The sequence below is a fragment of the Alligator mississippiensis genome, chromosome 2 (assembly GCF_030867095.1).
Source record: "Alligator mississippiensis isolate rAllMis1 chromosome 2, rAllMis1, whole genome shotgun sequence".
Classification (NCBI taxonomy): Eukaryota; Metazoa; Chordata; order Crocodylia; family Alligatoridae; genus Alligator; species Alligator mississippiensis.
Genome location: NC_081825.1, coordinates 239,956,612 through 239,977,799, shown reverse-complemented (window position 1 = coordinate 239,977,799; position 21,188 = coordinate 239,956,612). Strand labels below are relative to the sequence as shown.

The 21,188-nt window shown below is 42.6% G+C and overlaps 1 long non-coding RNA gene across 3 annotated transcripts; it reads left to right on the top strand.

Annotated features, from left to right (window-relative positions):
• Positions 1–416: 416 nt before the first annotated feature.
• On the top strand, positions 417–19,790 carry LOC106738257 (uncharacterized). 3 transcript variants are annotated; one of them, XR_009460189.1, is made up of 5 exons: positions 472–540; positions 961–1,060; positions 6,234–6,325; positions 8,581–8,628; positions 10,492–19,790. It is a non-coding gene; the product is annotated as an uncharacterized LOC106738257 (long non-coding RNA). The 3 variants fall into 3 exon arrangements; XR_009460190.1 differs by lacking the exons at positions 472–540; positions 961–1,060 and adding an exon at positions 417–465; XR_001371768.3 differs by lacking the exon at positions 961–1,060 and having other exon boundaries at positions 452–540.
• The last annotated feature ends 1,398 nt before the right edge of the window (positions 19,791–21,188 follow it).

Sequence of the window (21,188 nt, the reverse complement as noted above, 5' to 3'; positions counted from 1 at the left end):
GGGGTGTGCATGACGCGCAGGGCAGGCCCCGTGTGTGTGCGGCCGCGGGGCCGACCAGGCCGACACGGAATCCCGAGGGAGGGGGAGGCGTGACCCCCTCTTTCCCCCCCCCCCAGCAGCAGGACGTCCTCTACAGCGTCCTCAACACCACCCCCCCGCAGCATCCGGGCCGCCCCGCGTGCACGGCCCCTTTAAAAGTTGTCAGTTGCGTCGGCTGCCGAGCCGGGGGCCTGGTACTATCACGCGCGCGAGCCAATCCCACCGCAGAGCGGCGGTCTGCGAGCGGCCAATCAGGGCTCAGAGCCCGGCAGGCGGGCGCCCAGTACTCTTGACGGACGGGGACGATGACCAATGGCTGTCGATGATGGAGCGGTGATGCCTAGGCGCGGCACCCAATAGGCTGGCGCTCCTGGTGGGCGGGCCTGGAGGCGCCGGGCGCTGCGGGCCCCCAGCTGGGCGGCCGAGGTGAGGAGGGGAAGATGGCGGCGTGAGAGGAGGCGGAGGGGGGAGCCGGGCCGGCTACGGCCCCGGCCGGGGCAGGTGAGTCGCGCAGGTGGAGCCTGCCGCCTCCCCGCGGGCGCAGCCCGGCCGTGCGGCTGAAGGTCGGCCCCGGCCCGCGCCGGTGGCCGGACCCCCGCCCCCATGTTGGCTCGTTGGGCTGGGGGTGCCGCGCCGGGCTGAGGGAGCGGGAGCCCTGCGGCCGCGGCAGGGCAGGGCACTCAGCGAGGGACTTGGCTCCCGGCTCCGGCTGTCCCGGGGTGATGGCACCCGGCGGGAGGGGAGCGGCTGGAAAGCCGGGGGAAATGGCAGGCCAGGGTGCCCCCCTCCACGCGCCTTCCCTGGAGCTAGGCTCTGGCTACCAGGTCTTCCAGCGGGGCGCCCCGGCTGCTTTGGTGCGGCACCGCGGGGCTAAGTGGAAGCCCTGGAGGCTCGCTTAGTTGCACCTGTGCTTTGGAGCAGAGAAGGCAGGAAAGTGTGCACGGATGGACTCGCCAAAGTAGAGGGATCATAAGTGTCTGGGACAGCAATGGCTGGTGCAGCTTTCGCAGCATCTGATGAAGTGAGTTTTTAGCTCATGGAAACTTGTGATATGTGTGTGTGTCTGTGCCAGAGACGTACCTACGCAGTGACACACATTCTCTCTCTCTCTCTCTCTAGTTAGTTTAAAAGGTTTGCATCTACCCTTCCTGTCACTTGACTTCAGACTGACATGACTAGCTGTGTCTCTTTGCTCAACCATTAACATAGTATATAGTGCTCTTTGTGTTGCTTAGCTTCATAGCATCATAGAAAAAAGTAGGGTTGGAAGGGACCTCAGGAGGTGTCTAGTCTAACTCCCTGCTCAGAGCAGGATGATTCCCAACTAGATCATCCCAGTTTCATGATCCTCTTCTTACGTGTTCGTTTTACTACATAACTGGCCGTAGTTGTATAGTTTTGACTTAGTGTATGGTCAGAAGTAGCAGAAAGACTTGGTAACTATAGAGCTGGACTAGCTGTATAGTTGAGATGGAGCTAGACAAGCTGTCAGATGTGAGGCATTCTTCAGGTCTGGCTGGAACAAGCCAGGCATGAAATCTGTGCCTCTTGCATCATTTCTGGACCATCATGGCTACAACATCATTGTTATGCTGAGACCATGATTACATGGGGGATTTGATGATTACATTGTATGAATCTTAATAGACAAAACAGCCAAAATTGAAATAAGTAACTATGTCCTTCTACAATTCATTAGTTAAAATCTGTCTTAAAGCTGTTATAAGTTGTCTGCACATTCAGGAATTCTTCACTCAGTCAATACATTTGGTTCATATTATGAAGGTGTTCTGAAAGGAAATCAAATATGAAAGAATTGTATATTTTTTTCTTTTATCAAGGTTTTACATTCTTCTGACATTTCAAATTAAGGTTCTACTTTTGGCTAGAATTAACTGAGCACAAACAAATTCCCTTTGTGTACACATACAACAGTTTGATTCAACCTGTGTTATCAGTATGTAAATTTAAACTGATTAATATTTATACTTGCCCGCCTCAGTTGCACAAGAACTTAGGAAAGTAAAAATCTTACAGTCTTGTCTTCACTGTTGTCAACCTTTTGGAATAAACACAGAGTATAAGTTCAGATAATAAAGGTAATGATTTGCTTAGTATACAAAGCAAAGTTTATTTTCCTACGGACAGATATGAAAATTTGCCACTGATGTGAAAATGAAGATTAAAGTAACTTTATATAATCACCAGTCTTAAAAAATATCTTCAGTCGATGTTAGTTGAAAACTTGTGAATGATGTATAAAGCAGGATAGAATCTACCTCATTCCATCAGAGAACAAGAGCAAAATCTTTTGCTCAACCCAGAACAAAATTACAATAAGTGACATAAAAGCAAATCACTTGAGAGAGAAGCTGCCAATTTCCCCATGTTTGCTTTTTATCATATCTGCCTCAAAGCAGTATTTGTGGTAGAAAAGGAGACTCTGAATGGAAAATTAATACCAAAAACTACAGCTTAATGCATTATAGTGAATGCAGCTATGATGTATATTCTCTTAAATGAAAAATGAAGTTAAAGAATAGTTAAAATTGGTCCATAAATGTAGTAGTTAAAAAGAAAATCCCCTAATTAATTCCTTAGCAGCCTCTTGCTTAAAATATATAACGTGTGTGTGTGTTAAGCAAGAGGCTGCTAAGGTATTAATTAGGGGATTTTCTTATATATATCTATATATTTGTCCTTTACCTACACCCTCCATATGCTACCTTCATGTCTTGACATGCCTCCTCAAACCTATCTTAGTTCTAACTCCTAGATGACTCTGCTAATCCTGTTGTCCCTCACTGAGAGCCTAACCCATTGCACTCTCTCCTACTGTTGATTTTTCTCCTTACTGGAACATGAATGTGTAAAGTACAGCTGGTCAGGTAGGCAGAAATTGGTTCTGAGCACTGCTGCAGACTAATCTGGATAAAACTCAGCTTATTCTGACCTAGAGAACTGTGTTCTTGCCAACCCAGAAAAAATGACACCATTTATTGTTCTGCTATATTTCGTTCAGTGTGACTCCCCATGTGGACATTTTGATTCCAGTACAAGACTGCTTTTTCCTGTTTTTTGGGGGGCAGGAGGAATGGGATAAGGTAAATGAAATAAGACCTCTTAAACTGGTTTAAGAGTTGTTGTTTAATTTCATTGCAATGGCAGATTTTCCCATGTAGACAAGACCTAAGCCTTCATTTATTTTAATTATGAAATTTTAGAAGTGGTTTACGTTCAAGGTAGTGTGTGAATATGAAGTTTAGAATTTGTGGAACAACATTTAAAATTGTTTCTAATACAAAAGTTAGTGAATGTGTTACTGAAGACTTGTTCAGGAAGTTAATTTGTTTAATTAATTATTTTTCAAGTCTGTAGACTGTACTCAGTCATTTAAATATAAAATAGGACTTTTAATCCTTTCTGCCTGAAGCTCATCTTGTAACTAGCAACAACTTCAGTTAAAAGTTACTAATTACACTTCTATAACTGAGAAGTAACTTTAAACAAGCACATCTTATTGTTCCAAACCAGTGGTTGCTCAATCTTTTTGAGCCCACAGGCCAGATGTGTGGCACATGGCTGACAGTAGGCCAGATCCAAACTCTAGGGCCCAGCACCACCCTCTCTCTGTCCTGTGTGTCAGGATTGGGCCCTGGGGGCTCAGCACCACCCCCTCTCACACCCTACATGCTAGGATTGGGTCCTGGGGGCCTGGCACTACCCCATCCCTGCCCCCCACACCAGGATTGGGGCCTGGGTCCTACCTCCACACCTGCCCAGCCCTGCATGCTGGGATATGGCCCCAGATCCAGCACGTAGGACCCAAGGTTCCCTATGGGTCCAGAAATTTGGCAGCAGAGGAACAGTGCCACTACTCCCCTGTCACCAGATTTTCAGACCCATGGAGAGCTCTCACCCTTCCTGCCCCCCCCTGGGCCAGGTGACATGGTGCCATGGACTGGAGGTTGAGCACTCCTGTTCCAAATAAATCTTTAATGGGTTTGTGTACTGACCAAAAATTGCTATTTATTTCAATCTTATTTTGCTTCATGCTTCAACTCAAACGCTGGCTAATTTTAGTGTTTGATGATGCTATAATTTTTGGTGAAGCTGTATTAAGAAAGAGAAAATGGGAGCACTTGCAGGCAGATTTTAATGTTTCTGAAATCACTTGTTATTTTCAGTGCTCCTGTGGAAATTCTTGATGTTAGATACTTGTTGGAGTTCAGTATTTTATTTTTATAATTGTTCTGTTACCAGTAATGATACAGTTGCATCACAGTGATAGATAAGTGCATTGGTTATTAGGGATTTTTAAGGCAGGAACATCTAAGCCACCACTCCTGCAGCCAAAAATGTATGCCTTGTCATAAGTAGCAAAATTCTTCAGAAGCATTAACTAATTTTGAATCTATCTTGATCCCCCTACTTTTTCAGAAGTCTGAGCACCTGCCATTTCTGTTGAAGTCATGTGGGGAATGGTTCCACATCCCTTCTGAAAATCAGTTTGAAGATGTATCAGTTTGGACACCTAAAAATAGCAAATATCTGAAAGCTTGGCCATAGCACACTTAGAAGTACATACTAGGCTAAGCATTCCACTGGATACGGTGGTTAAGAAATGGCTGCAGCAAGTGAAATATTTAAAATGTGATTTATGTTAATCCATCTTTCAGTCCTTTATAGATTTAAAATGAACAAAATAAGACCTAGCTTTTGGAGATCAGTGGCATTAGAAGCATCGCTTCTCTCTTTTGGTCGTTGGCTTTTGAGAATTTAGGATGAGTGTGCTTTCACAAATAAACTGTTCTATAAAGGATTTGATATGATCACATGCTCTTAAAAATCACCTGGTGTGTGGTAAGTTGTTATGATTTGGGTAGGGATTGTAATGGTCAAAATTAGACGGTGTGAAAATGTAAGGGCTAGCCTGACAAACAGAGCTGGAAATCGCCTATAGATTGCAGTGGATTGCATTGTGCTGAAGGTGTTAAATGTTCTGTGCCTGTAAAAGTGTTCCACAGTGCAGGAAAACAAATAAGAAGGATCAGAATGCTTTGGTGTGCATGTTGGGAGTATTTAATTGTGTAAGCATGGTATAATGAAGCAGTCCAGCTTGCAGGTGATTCATCATTGTACTACTGGAGTTGTCAGCATCAGGTTCTTGAGAACTGATGTTATTTCTCCTTGCTTTGGCTATTTGCACAGGCACTGAAAACTACAGAGAGACAATGAAATCTTCAGTAATTCCATTTCACCTCTGTTCCTAAAGAAACAGTTAGACATGTGTCTAGTGACACTAGGCCAAAACAAAACAGGAAAGTTCATTTACAGAACAAATCAAATTAAAAACAGTATAGATAGTAGTGTGTATCTGGTTCTCCAGGTAGGCTCTTGTGAATAAGTTACTGGGTGTATTCAAATGGTTGTGGCAACCTCAAGGAAGGAAGAAATCCAGAATTTCTCCAACTAATTTAGATTTGACTAAGAATTCTATGGAAAGGGAGAAAAGTCTCTGAACAAAGAGCTTTCTGCAGTGTCTTTGGCATGGGCTTCTTTTTTCCTTTACTGCTAAAGAAAAGTGGATCTGCTCCCACTAAATCTGTGAGAAACTAAATAAAATGGCATTCACTTTAGTTACTGTTTTCCTTAAGGTCTTTATCAGCATAGAAAGCTAGTACTTAGCATGCTTCCAGCAAGGGTTTTTTCTTATGGTGGAGGGGAAAGGTCTTCTAATATTATTCTGTGACCTTCATCACTATTATCAGAGTACCTCAGAAGTTCTAGGATTTATCCTACTCATGCCTTTAAGGTAGGGCAGTAATACAATTCATATTTTCGGTGGGAACCGAGGCACAGAGAGACTAAGCAAGGTGCCTAGCATTGCAAGGGAGGTCTGATGTGGGAAAGAATTGAATCCAGGTGTCTCAGTCCTAGGCTTAACACCCTGATAACCAGGCTATTGTTCCTTTTCATCAGCTATAAGGACAAATATGGAGGAAAAACAGATTAATCCATAGAGAGTAACGTCACGTGATTCTCATTGGAACATATAAATACATTGACTAACTCCCAGAAAATTAAACTATTGCTCAGTCTTTTTTGCACATAAATTAATCTTTCAAGATGTGAAGATTGCAGAATTTCTGTTCTTTATGCACTCTTAATTTTCTCCGTCTTATGCCCATCAGATTCATGTGCATTCCATGTATGTGCCAATCAGCAAACTGAAGAGAACAGCTGTTGGAGAAAAATGATAGTGTGCAAGGCTGTGAAAGTATGGGTAAGTATTATACTCATCTGTCCCTTGTTTTCTGACCATTTAACTCAGTCACAGAAAGAATTAAACTTTCATTCAACTATACTGAGAGCACCAAACTATTACTACCATGATGGAGAACTAGGAACTGAAGCTTCTCCCTAGAACAGCCTGACCTAACCATTTGTTCTAATCAAAATAAATGCTGCTTTAAGCAATTATGAAGTATCTATCTATTGCTGTCATCTTACCCATATATTACAGTTGTGTGCAGTTTCCAGAATAGTAACTATAGAAATAACATTGAGCAATAGTCTCTAGAAAGATTGGCAATGCTTTCATTCTTAAACATTTTGCATTAATTTTTTTAACGATGGTATATCCCTTGACATGTGGACTAGGAACTTCATAGGATTATAGGAAAGCACAATTGGAAGGGACCTGACAAGGTCATCTAGTGTAGCCCCCTGCTCAAGGCAGGATTGTCCCCAACTAAACTATCCTAGCCAAGTGTCCATCTAACTTGTTTTTAAAACATTGCAAGGATGTTATCTGCAACTCCACCCAACTTGGTGTCATCTGCAGATTTGTAGAGTGTGTACTTGATCCCCTTGTCCAAATCATTAATGAAGATAAAGCAATACTGGACTGAGGGCAGACCCCTAGGGAACCCTACTTGATACCTTCTCCCAGCTAGACATTGAGCCACTTATGACTACTTGTTGAGTACAATGATTCAACCAGTTATGTGTCCACCTTACAGGACTTTAATCTAGTCTGTATTTCCTTAGCTTGTTAATGGAAATGTGATGGGAGACTGTCAACAGCCTTCCTACAGTTGAGGAATATCCTGTGATGGGGTTCTCTCAGCAGGGTGGGGGTCTTCCCAAACATTGTCCTGCTGCGCCCACCTGCCTTGCCTTTGATGCAACTGATATGTTGTTTCCAAGGCAGGAGGCTGCCCATTTAATGCCCAATGCCAAGGGCATAATACATAGCTCCGACCTTCCCTTTACTATGTCCCGTGCCTCACAGATAGCATCCAAATCACTACAGGCAGTCCTCAGACTTACAACACAATTGGTTCCTGAAAAGTGCATCTTAAGTAGAAACATGCAACTCGGAACCAATTTTCTTATAGGAACAATGTTATAAATGGGGGAGTGGTTGCTTTATTATGGTTGACACAGCTGTGTCCAGCTGGTAAGTCTGTTGTGGTGCGGGGGAGGATGGAGGGAAGGGGTATGGGGGCAAAGATAAGTGCGTCTGCAGCAAGAGAGGGATTGGGGCTGGGACAAGCTGCTACACCAGCAGCTTCCAGACTGGCAGCATGCAGTGGCACAAGCCGCCCCACCCCCTCCCTGGGCAGTGCTTACCCCAGCCTGGGTCCCAGTCCCAATCCCTCCCTTGCTGTAGGGTCATTGAGCTGCCCCCACCCCACGCCCCTTCCCTCCCCACCACAATAGAGTTACCAGCTAGACAAAGCTGTGTTGACCATAATAAAGATGAAGCTCGCATGGGAACCTTGAAACGGTGTTAGTTTACAAGTGTCATAAATGCCATCTCGTAACTTGAAAAGTTGTAAGTCAAGGACTGCCTATACCCCACTCCCTAACTCCAGCCATACTCATACTGAGCCCCTTGCCCCTCACACACTCAGGGCCACTTGCCCCACTCTGGAACCCCTTGGTCCCACCAGCCTTTTTGCTGGGTGCTTTTTTTGTCAGGTTATGCTCACCTAGCCTTTCTCCTCTGCAGCATACCCACAAGGCAGGGAGGGGTGAGGTTTTATGGCACCTTTCACTAGGGAGGCACAGGTGTGACATTTCCCAAAGAATGCCACAGGCAGCCCCACCACACCATCCTCCTCAGCAGGGTGTAGTCATTCCCTAGAACCTCTTCCATCCCCATAGTTCCTACTCGTGATATTTTGGGAGCAGCTCCAGCTGGCAATGTTCTCTCTCTGGCTTTCTCTAGCAACTGTGAGCTTAGCTCTGAGGGCCCACATATGTTGAGGCTGCTTAGCCAAATCCTCCAATCCAGGAGCCCTCCCTCAGTCATATGACTGCCTCACTAGGCTGCACCACACCTGCTGCCTGCCCCAGTCTGCTTAAGCCTCTTAAAGTGGCAGGCACGAAAGGTGCTGGGCCACACATCTACTGCTCTCATTCCATCCACATGCCTGTCACCTTTATCATAGAAGGAAATAAGGTTGGTTAGGCATGATGTGCTCTTGGTGAATCTGTGCTGGCTGTCCTGATCACTTTGTTCTCCTCTAGGTGCCCTCCCAACAGATTCCTTAAGGACCTACTCCACGATCTTTCCAGGTATTAATTTAATTTTTGCCTCGTGCAAGGACTGAAGATATTCATATAGTTAAGATATAAAACTAGGAGGTAAAAAAACACTGGATTCAGTTCCTAGTTCTACTGCAGCCTTCTGGTGTGACCTTAAATAAATCATCTAACCTCTCTGTGCCTTGATTTCTCCATTTTTAGAATGAAGATATGCTTTTCTTGCGCATGTACTTGGCTTTACAGAGCTAGGATGCAAACAAGTCCCATGAACCAGGACCTAAATAACCACAGTCTACAAAGCTATTCCCACAAGAGAAGAAAGGGGCTTACAGTGGCTGTAAGAGCACAGAAGATAAATAGTTTTCCTATATTTTTTTTCTTTTGTCCAAGCATAAGAATTTCCACAGTTACTACAGGGTGACTAAGCTTGTGCTCTGCAACAGTAGTACTCTCCTGGCACCACTTATCCCAGTAACAGTTTGAAATGTTTGTATTTTAAACTGCTAATACCAGTGCTGCTTTCAAGACTCAGGCATTCAGAAACATAGACATGTTGGCGCCAAAAGAGAACAAATCTCACTCCTTTGCAGGAGGCATATCTATAACCCTCTTCATACTGCAGTGTGGCATGCAGACCTGAAAGGGGAAACTCCCTCAGTCACACACAACTTATTTTTCATTCTTCCTTCCTTACTCAGGCCCTTCTTCTGTCTCCCTCCTTGACAGAGACATAGGTTAGTATTTTGTATTTTCTTGACACAGTCAGCATTATTGATGTGGGGACCCAAATTTTAGCAGTAATTTCAGTTACCTGTCCAATAAAAAAATTAAAAGGATCTGGAGGAAGGAGGGAGACACTCTGCATGCAATGTGTGTGCTTTTTTACTAGTACGTTCTTACCTTTGTCATGGTATAGTTCAGTCCTGAAATAAAGAAACCACATAACTGACTAGAAGAGGGGCTGATGACCTCTTTCAGATTATGGGCTGGAACACCCTGGTCACAGTCCATTGCATACAGGGTGGCTTTAGCAGTGCATCCATGGTATGGGTTGTTGGGAGGATCAAGCTTTTTCTGCACCCCTGCTGGAGCCTCAAAGCTAAGATCTACACCCCTAGCACTGCTCCTTCTCCCAGCCCCTCCTTCCCCAGCTGTAGTGCAAGCGCGGCTCCAAGCTGAAGGGGAGCTGTGCCGGGGCTGGTGATCTGGAAGCAGCTTCCATGCTGCTGCCACTTCTCCCTACCCCACCTCCCCGCCTGCCACTTCCCCTCACTCCAGCCAGATCAGCCCTGGTGCATCTCTGTTCTGGGTGGAAGTTGTATTTGCACCACAGTCTTGGGGAAGGAGAGGAGGGGGCAGGTAGCAGCAGGGGCACAGCTCCCTAGCCTTGGTGCTGCTTTCCTACAGCTGGAAGCTTCACCTGTGCCACAACCTTGGTGGAAGGGGGGCTGAGAGAAGTGGCTGAAGCATAAGGACAGCAGTTGGCTTCACAGCCCTGATGCAGCTTCTCACTGTTCAGCCCCATTATGGGCACAGGCCCAGGCACAGCTCCATGGACTGGATCCAGTGTTTCAGTGAGCTGGATTCAGCCTGCAGGCCATATGTTGCTGACCACTGGACTACAGTATTTTCAGTAATGTAACATTTGTTGCTGGATGCAATTCTGGATGAACAAATGAGTTCAATTCAACATTTCTTAATATTTCCTTACTCAGCCTCAGGACTCTTACAACTAGACCTTCCGAAGCTTTAGGGCAAGAACATTTCAGTTTGTCACCTGCCAGTTTTGCAGGTTGGAATTGAGTTTTAAGAATACACAGTTCTAATCAGTTTAAATTTTATATCATACTGTTTCCTAAATATTTCCTTCTGTTTTTCCTTTTGTGTTTCTAGACCTATTCCTGACATTCTGGAGGGAGACTGTTCTGTTGCTATTTCCTGTTAACTGCTCTTAGGTTTTGAAGTGTGGATGCTCTTCTTCTCACAAAGAAAATTCTTTTCCTTATCTTCGTGGAGCTGAATGAGGGAAGACTTCTTCATTTCCTGTTTCAACTCTTTATCCCAACATTTAATTCATGGATCCCTGTACCAGCTGGCTTCCCCACTGATGGCACCCAGCCAGCATCTTGCTGCACCTCAAGCGCAGGGCAATTGAAATTAGCATTTGTTTCCATGAGAGTTGTCTTCTGTGCCAGCTTTTCACTTTGTTTTGCATTATTTTTCACAGCTGAGAAATGATTTTTGTAAGTAAATGCACACGGAAGCCAGTCTTCTTGACTGGTATCTCTTTTTGTCTTAGGAAGGTAACTTTTCCCACTGCGCCCTACTGGGGATCCTAAAAATGGATTAAGTGTCTGCACATGTTGCTTTCCCAGCCTGTTTCAACATGTATGAAAAGTTGCAGCAGGAAAACCAGGATACACTTTCCATCCTGAAGCATGGAAAAAAAAATCCTGGAAATTCCATAATGGGAATTTTTTAACCGAGAACAAAGGCCTGACTTTGTAGATAGGCATCTTGATGTAACCTCATGTAAAGCAGCTAATGCACAGGAACAAATACAAAGTCACCTTGTCCATCATTTATTTCTGAGAGCAGAAATATAGCTGCATGTGTGAATCCATGTAAGTGCTGGATATGAAGAGCTTTCACTGGGATAAGAAAGTGAATAGCTACTTCTCATTTCTAGCAAGCCCCTTCCCAAGGAAGGTGAAGTTTCAATGACCTGTAGTACTAAAGAAGATCCTGTAGAGATGGGATCTACATCATTTTCCCAGTTTTCTCCAGAAGCTTTAGTGGAAAAGGAACAAAAACAAGAGTTGGACAGAACTGATCTTTTTATTAAAGGAACTGACCTCTGGTGGGATGAGAGGCCAGAAGTGTAAAGCCCCAACTCATTAGCTTCTTGGTGCCATTTCAGTTCTTCATACTGCTGATGGAGTTGGGTATTAACTCTTCTGTGGCTATTGGAGAACTGGGACTGCCACATTCATGGGTGGAGGTTGAAAGCAGTCTGATGGGAAGAACTTGCAGCCACTTGGAGGAACAAGTAAGAGAGAACAAAAATGCTGAGGAATGGCTTTTTAGGCTCCTCCTATCTTTCCCAAACCAGGAGAAGATCATAGTTCTTACATGTTTACAAAAAGTTATTTGTTTCCATCACTTGTGATTATACAGGATGTTTTCCTTTCTCTTGAGATAGGAGTATATATCATTTAGTTGCTTCTAGTTTCTCTCTGTAGTCAGTGAGGTTTCTTGGTGGAAAGGCCAGAATTTGGTTCTCTTGTTTTCTTCCATTTGTATCTGGAGCTCTTGTTAGTGCACCTTATTCCAAGCTTATATTAATGTGAATTTAGCAAATATGACTTTAAAAAAATTATATTTTAAAAATCTGGAACAAAATGGATTTAGGTTTTGTTTATGTTTGGTTTTTTTTGTTCTTTGTTTAGAAAACTGCTGGATAGAGCCAGAAAGCCTGAAAATGGCTGGAAAAAAACAACAGCTGAAATCCTTATGTTTTGATGATAGGTAGCAAAAGTAGCATTTTTATAGCTGGTACAGGAAGGAGAGGGAGGAAAGGAGAATATCATAAGATGTTGTTTCTGATATTTAAATGAGTAATGGAATTTAAAGGGAAACAATTTCCAGAGCAGAACAAACCCTTGTATGTGTACTGCTCCTAATCTTCTCTCTTGGGAATTGAGTTGTGTAGGAAACTTGCATTGTGACAATAAGGTTTAATTACAGGTTTAATAATTTTTGTGTTTGCCTAGAGAGAAGATCAGGTTTACAGGGTAAGGAATGTCTAGCAGAATACTCCATATTGAAAATAATACCAAATGTAATGTAGCAGACCATGAGCACCAATGTACCATGAGCTGTGTTTATCTTCACTTGGAGAAATTGTCATATTAGTCAAGGCTAGTGAATTAGCCAGCTTGAGCTGGCTTCCTTTAAGGATGCTGTAGTGGAATGGAATATGGATGTTCTAGGGTTAAAGACAACTGGAAAAAAAACCCACTTCTTTGGACTGCCTTCTGTGAAAGACAACTGGATTTTGCATTGACTTCAGTAGAGGCAGGATCAGCCTCTTAGTGAGGGGGAAGTACCTGCTATCGATATTACAGTGTTTCATGCGATTAGAAGGTATATGATATGGCAAATGTATGTTTAAGTGTGTGGATTTTCTTCTCTTCCCTAACCGCATTCATTATCCATCAGACGTAATATCTAGAAGCTGTTCCTAGCACTGCGTGACAGCATATCGCTTTGGGGATGGGAGTGTGTCTTTGTATCCCGTTTATTGTTAAAAATGGAATGTGGCTGTGAAGAAGGTGGACATATTTAAAGCTCATTGGTGCCACACTTTGTAGGAGTAACCTTGGCTAAGCATTGTATAGTTCTAGATTATACTGAAAAATTGAAATGTTGACTTTGCCTCCCCCCCCCCCCCAACCCATTTGATTAAGGTAAATTATTAATTGAGCTAAAGTTCTGTGGCTGTCACAGAAGGAACACTCTGGTAGCGTACACTCAAGAGACCCCACTGTAGTACTCTTCCTGCCAGTTTCTTCATAAAACTGTTGTGATAGGAAATGCCGCCTCAGCCTTTTGGCTTTACATCATGCTCTGCTTTTTTTTCTCCATGTTGGTTGGAAATTGTCTTGTATGAAAGATTAAAAAATAAGGGGCATGTGCAATAGATCATATATCTACACACACACACACACACACACACACGTGCACACACACACATATACACACACACATATATATATTTTAATACTTGTGGACAAAATGATGTTACAAGTTGTTTGAAAACAACAAAATCACCAATGTCTTCCATTTTGAGATGTGTATAGTTCCATAAGCATTAGTGCTTTGTAGCAAACTGTAGTGCCATGTTAGGATCAGTGCATGAGCCTAGTAGTATTTTTACAATTTCAGAGAGACAAATTATTCATGACAATAATAAACAATAATGTAATTAATAGAAAGGATACAGTAAAAATGTCATGAACATAAGCTAAAGATGCAGTATCCTTCCTTGCCAGTGATAGTGACAATTCTATCTTTGGAAGCAGATTTTTTTTTTTATTTGGTGGGTGTCATGGAAAATATGGTTGACTTCTTGTTGCAAGTCTGTCCAAGCTATACAGTAGACCAGTGATTCTTGACAGGGGTGCCTTGGCACCCTGAGGTGCTGTGAGCCACTGGGTAACTCCTCTCCCACCCCGCCCACTCCCCTCAGGAGGAGCTAAGGATGGGCTCCAGTGTAAGGAGGTAAGATCATGAATGTCCCACTGCTCTACAGGGAGCCAAAAGCTCATTTCCTCTACACATCCTCTCTCCATTTAAATGTTGCAATAAATAAATTATTGACTTGGGGTACCACTCTATTCCAAGAAGTTATGGAGGGATGCTAAGTTGAGAATCACTTCATTGCTGGCATCCAAACTAGTCATCTGTCAGGTTATTGGAGGTGAACTACATGGCAAATCCATGATGCTTGCTGTATTGAATGGCATGCTATTTTGTAATTTTAGAGGGAACTCTTTTAATCCTGGTCAGCCATGAACTTCCTCTTCATGCACCATACCCATTGCATCTGCCATGCCAAAAATGTGTACATCCTAAAGAGACGGCATATTTTATTAGCAGCTCTGTTACCCCTTCTTGGGTATCGTAATCTGCTCTAATTATTCATCTGGGTAGTGCATTTTGCAGAACGAATAAAAAGTGACAAAGCTAATGTTTAGTTAATTATCAATATAGTTAAATTGTTTTGTGATACTGTCCGCCCATTTTGTCTGAGGATGTTTGTATGTATTGCTGAAAAGCCTAGACTGTGGATTTTTATAATTTTTCCAGCTATGAACTCTTGATCACACAGTAGTTTGTTTCTTTCTCTCTGTGTACAGTCAGAGAATGAGATGTTAAGTTAGGTGAAGTCTAAATAGTTTATCAAACAGGTAGCTTAAACCAGTAAAGCAAGAGACAGTGATTTGTACATGATTTTTATCTGATTTCCTGATATAGCATTTTAGTTGGTGTCAATATTGCTTTTCAACCACCACTGTTTTGAAAAAGAACAAAACTTGGTATCAGCTTAGAGAGGGAGGATACTGCATCTTTTTTCTCGAGTCCTGCAAGTAAATGGCCACGTTGAGGAGAGAGGATGGGCATCTTGTGTTTCTGAGTTGATCTAATGTGTGTCTAAATTAATTAAATGGGAAGCATGCATGGAGATGCAAAGCGGGTGATCCTTGCAGAGGTAATTTCTGTAACAAAAACTAAATTCTGCATATTCCATGTCTCCAGATAAAATTGGCAAGCAGGCCATTTACAGCACAGCTCTGGGGATATCTGAACAAAAGTAGCTGTACCATTTAATCAAGTAGTTTAGTGCTTGGGAGAATCAATTGATGAAAAATACCTCTGAAACTGGAATGCAAATAGCACAGTATGTGGGAGGTAGGGGGGAATCCCTAATGCAAACAAAGCCATAAAATAATTTAATAAGAAAATAGAACTTTAGTAGCAATAATTGTTTTGCATGTAATAGTTACTAACTTGCATTAGCAAGACTGTACAGTAGAGTAAGTAAGTGGGTATAACCAAATAAGTTTGTGGCGTTCTGTGCTGCAGGGGGTTGCACGAAAAGAAATGTTTCTTCTTAACTAGATGGGAGAATTCCTCTTACTGCTCCTATCATTGGAAAGTGTTTGGTACTTGCCCGCTTTGGTGAGGAGCCTGATATAAAAACCTGGATAACTGTGTATCCTGTCTGAACTGGTGCATACTGGGGAAGAGCAAGCAGTTGTGTGTAAACAAATGGCTGATTTTTCCCCAGTTTGCTTATTTTGTTGGGTAGCATGTGTTGTGCCTCTGGAGAGGAAACCAAACCCATTCAGGTGCTGATGTGAAAAGAACTAGGTTCCATAGTCAGAAATCATGACTTAGAAGCTTTTTTTTTTAATAGAAAAGGGTTCTGATATTTTTGTGGGGAGGTGGGTTGGGAGGTGTGGAGAGATACCAGGTAGTGATATCACAGGTCCCAAAACGAGAAATTATTGGGAAACACTTACACTCCAAACCCTTAGACTGCAGGGACAAAACTACAGGATTTGTCTCTACAAATTCCTTGTCTTTCTTTTTTCATTGACCTTTAGCTCTAGACCTGCTAAACACTTCCATTTTAGGCTGTGGCCATTTTCTGTTCATACTTTAAATTTTGCAAAGCCAGTTGTTTTAGGCATTCTGATAAGGCAAAGGGGAATCGATATGTAGTAAATTGTGCTTGGCATGGTTTTTACCATCTGCTAAAGAAGCATTCAGAAGAGCCCATGGAGTTTTAAAATACAGCCCACAGCTGACCTAATTTTCTTTATCAATGCATAGCTTGCAGAAGTGATACAGCTCTGCAGGTAATGCTCTATCCTGAACTGAATTATTAAACCAAAGTGTATAGTTATCCAAGTGGCTTGATTTCTTCAATCAGGATTGAATATTTTATACCACAATCTTTAATCTAGGGGTGTCTGCAATTTGCTTCGTTTTTAGTAAGTTAAATGGAGGCTTTTGACTTCTCACTAGTTGATAACATGACCCCTGTTGGGACTAAGTGTGGGTCTCTCCAGTCTCATTTAATGTAACCAAGATGCATCCAAGATGAATGTAAGAATGTATAAGTAGGTGCTAGCAAGTAGTACATATCTAGTATTAGTCTTGCATATGAAAATATCAGTGATTTTGAAACATGGTAACAATTCCAGCCATTAAATTATTGTCAAAATTAGCAGACCAAAAGGAGATACCAACTTGATCATGTTCTCTACATAGTATAGTGTTATACCAGTCTTTATAAATTTAAGGAAAGGATTGGGAAGTAGACTGTCATAATAATGAAGACACTAATTTCACTTCTTAGAAATGTACTTCACTTGACTGGGTATTATTATTCTGCCATTTCAATGAAAAGGGTAGGCAGGGGGGTGAGTGAACGAACATCTGCTTATTGCTGCCAGTTCAGCCTTTCTGATGTGCTGTGTTCCAGGGACTAGTAGAGTACAGGTCCAAAGATTTCTCACAGCATCCATTCCTGAAATCCTGCAGGGCTAAGGCTGCAGAGCTGTGATATGATTTCCCTCCCCCCCCCGCTTTCATTGCTTACAAAACTAAGCAGATATTTCAGACAATACCCAGTTTATTTCAAGATATCAAACAAGTAACATCCATGCTAATACCAACCTTTTTAGCGGGATCAAGTCTATTTTGTAAGTGTGTAGACTGCTTTCTAGTCCAGTAGGGCTGATGAAGAAGTTCTAGCTAGTACTGTGCTGTGAACTGCAACTATTGTTGGAGATGCTTATCAGTTAAGAACCTTCTCAGCACTAAGGAATCTTTGCAATACAATTTTCTTGAGCAGAGAGCAGTGACACAAGGTTCAGGAGATAGATGCTTTAAATAGGATTTACCTTGATTGCAGCATTGGTAGGGTATTTTGTGGGATCTTTTGGAGGTATTTCTGAGTTGTTAAGGGAAAGCTGGACTTCTGACAGAATCTGGCACCATTCTTAAAACCTTTACTTTCAGTAACTTCTGTCAACCAGAGATGGAGACTGGTTGAGTTTTTCTTCAAAGCCTGCTGATAGAGCTCTTTACTTAAACAGAAGGCTATATGATGGGCAGTTCAAAGTTAACTCTTTGTTCTGATGGTTCAGGATACCACTTCCATAGTACTCCCGAGACTAAAGCACAGAGCCAGCAATGGAACTTGGTTATCTTGTTCTATGCTGCTACTATCCATAGACTTCCCTGACATACACACAGTTTCCTTCACTTCTCTTTGCATTTCCTCCTGATTCATGTCTTTAGAAAAAAATGTATGTAAGCAAAGGAAACATGTCACTTCTCTTACATACCAAGTCACAGTACAGTTGGATTTTCTGAGGCTTGCCCATTATCTTTGGTAATCACGTTTTAACTTTCTCTTACTTGTGTCCTATGTAAATTCTGCTCTCTCCCCAAACTAAGTATGTGTTTGCAGGTCAACTAAAAGAAGGCTGGTTTGTGAAGCCAGATGCATAGTGAACTGCATGGACAAGCTGAAGAGTGGCAGCACAGGCCCACAAACCAAGTCTTAGAGCTAGTATTCTACTTATGCATGATTCAAAATGTTTAGTGTTATGTAGTTATTACCAGTAAATTGAGATATGCATTTATACATAATGAAGCAATAGGAACTAATATACCAATAGCTTGAACTTACTGCTTTGATTCTCAAATTTTGTTTTTAGAGAATGCACTGCCTCTGTAGAGAAAGAGGCAGAATGTACAAATAGGGACAGAAGCATGGCACCAAAACTGCATATCAGGAACAAGGATCAGCAGAACTCACCTTTTTAACCTCTTGCCTGGTTCACACTAGTGCCCTGAGCATGTAAAAAAGCAGGGCCTGAACCGAGCGTGTTTAGTGGCAAGGTGAGGTTTCTCAGCTGCTGCAATTGTAGCAAACAGAAGGGTGCAGAGTTTCTCACAGAGTGTTGGGAGGGCAAAAGTAGAATTAAGTTGGTCAACTTAAAGAACTGACCTCAAAGTTAAGCAACTGTAGAATTTGCCAGACAATAGGTGCAAGAGGTCTCGGCCTGATATGGTAAATTCTTTGGAGGTGATTAAAATCAATAAGCACAGTGCACATATTTCAGGTGTTGAATAGCTTTTTAATAGACAGTATTTTCAGGTAACTCTTTAGCCACATAGGCAGCTGTACTGAAGCATACTGGTATCAACCAGCAATAATGGCATCCTGCAGGAATGAACCTGAAAATATTGGCAAATTTGTGTATTTTAAGTTTTGACCAAGATTTTTTTTACGGTTCTAAAATGAGGTTGGCTCAAGGTGGGGTGATGAGTGTCCTAATCTTCAACAACAGATTATAGTCTGGTCAGTCATAATGTCATTCGTTAAAAAAAAAAATGTAGTGATCTCTAGCTTCCTAACATAAGGGAAATTGGGTGCCATCTGTTTGTTCACTATGTTCTCTGCAAAGAGTATTTCTCCCAAGTCACTTTGTGGGTGGTGTGGAGATTTTCTGTTGAGAATGAAAAAAAAGTCCATGGTAGCTGTAGCAGAATCCAGAACTAATAATGTTCCTAAGCTTTTTAGTTCATTTTGCAGTATTTCTCACTTTTAGTTTATAGCTCCATCTAACCTTGTGGGAGGATTTAACTTGTGCAAGAATCCCTCCATGGAACTGAGGTTTCCTCCTCTTTCCTCACAAAAACTGGGGCAGGAGGAATGGATTCCAGGTCAGATTTATGTTTGCCTGCACCCTTAGCTGGCATAATGCAAGTCTCCACAACACCCCTTTAATGCAGGGTTGATGAGGGAACCTTCTTTTTCTCATTGTCACTTTGTTTATAGACGCACAGTAGTTGCCAAATGAAGGTAGGAATATTAAGGGATGACTTGGATATTTTACAGTATCTGAAGATGGATGAAGTATATCCTTTGAGCCAACTTCTTTAGGCAAAAAGTGATTATTAAAACATGTTAAGCCAGTGGTTGACTGTGCCACTATAACCTTTAGGACTTTTCAGTTTTAAATTCTGTTTTAGTATATTGTTTTAATGGAAAGGTAAGAAGTTGAGTATGTACTTAAACTTGCTTATTTCCTTTCTAAACAAAAGGGAGGAATAGGCTACTCAAGGACTTCAATGCAAATATATTTTGTGAGGAGCAGAAATTTTGAAGTTTGGCCTTCAGCTCTAATGTCAATGGGATAACATAGAATCCTTGAAAGAAAATTTAAATTTATCCTAAGGCTTAGAAACCAGGTTAGAGAGGATTTCCTGTACTGAACTTCTGATGGTATACTCACATTTCTACTGTACTCAACTGCCAAGTGCAGGAAATATCAGTGGAGGAATTTAGTGGTAACACTGGAAACCATTTACTCCCATTGCATGGTGTATTTTACATGGTAAGAGTAAAACAATTTCTCCCTCTGTGTACTGAAGTTTTCCAAAAGGCAGCTTGTTTTTTATATCTATGCATCTTTGGGATTTCAAGAAGAATCTATTCTTTTTGACATTGTATAGAGGAACTGTTTCAAATGAACTTGGAAACTCTGCACCTGTAAACAAATTTTTTTAGCAATAAAGCAGCACGGGCTGAGAATGCACTAAAACCTAATTGTGTCATTTGTTAATGTGGCTAACTTCTTTGTATAAGCAAGGCACCATCTGTTGGAGTGCCTGGTGCTTACCACTGTAAGATCTTGTTCAGTTGCTTATAACTTTGCTGGACTTCAACCACTTAGCTGAATTTACATGCTGAATGTCTGCTCCAGGCCAAGCTATTTTGGAAAAATTCAGTCAAAACAAGTATTTTCCAAGACTCACGCTAGGGAAGACTTATTTGAAAAGCTTTGCTGTCTTCTTTTAGGGTTGGAGCTTTTGTCATCCCTGTGAACATGTGGCCAAAGCATTTGGAAATAAGTTTCTACCTCTGGCCTGTTGCAGGCTGTCTGGTACAGATCCAGACATCTTGTCTTAGAAAAGGAAGCCTGCCCTCTGTGCTCACTCCCAATACCTTTTACATTCCTCAGCTCTGGGCCAAGACAGGATGGAGGAGTTTGTCCATACAAAAGAAATAAGAGCTAGAGCAATGTGGTATAGGGGAACAGACTAGGAATTTGGATAGAGAGGAATATTGAGAGCTGAAGGGCCACTGGAACTGAGAACAGTGGTAAATGGAAGAGGGATCTGAAGAGTGATGAGAACTGGAACTGACTAAAGAGAATAGGGTTGGGGAAGAGCTAGGATTAAGATAGGGCAGAGGTGCTCACCCTCCAGTCCACAAGGCAGATGTGGCCCCCGGCACTGTGTCATCTGGCCCACTGGACTTATCATAGGTATGGAAATTTGGCAGCTGTAGCTCTCCTGCTGCCAAACTTCCAAATGTGTGGAGTCTCAGGCCCAGTGTGCTAGATCACGTGCCTGATCCTGGGATATGTGGGTGGTGTAGGCTACCAGAGCTTCCAGCAGGTGTGGCTTGGTGAGCTGGCATTGGTCCCTCAGGCCCGATCTTGGTGCACAGGGCTTGATCTGGTCCAAAAACCAGCCCTGTGGAGCAAAAAGCTTGAACACCACTGGAATAGGACAAAGGGGGGGGGGCATATTTGGAGAAATGGTCAGAAGCCTCTTAATTAGAGCATACCAACTCTGAGCCTCTGGTGCAATGGAACCAGATTGTGGGGTCTCCATTCCTGTGTCAGATGTTTGAACCAGTCCCCTATAGCAGTGGTTTTCAACCTTTTTGGGTTATTGTACCCCCAGCAGCTGGTCAAGAAAGCACGAGTCCTGCAGCAGCCAGACCGGGGTGGGGTGGGGGTGTTCCCCCAGCAGCCAGTCAATGAGCAGGGGGCGGTGTCCTCCACAGCCAATTGGCAAACGTACCATGGCAGCAGAAGTACCAACAGTGGCACCCACTGCCAAGTACCCACTAAGGCCCTCAGAAGTATCCCCAGTTGAAAACCCCTGCCCTACAGAGTGGCCAGCATAAAAGATGACAATCTACTACTGTT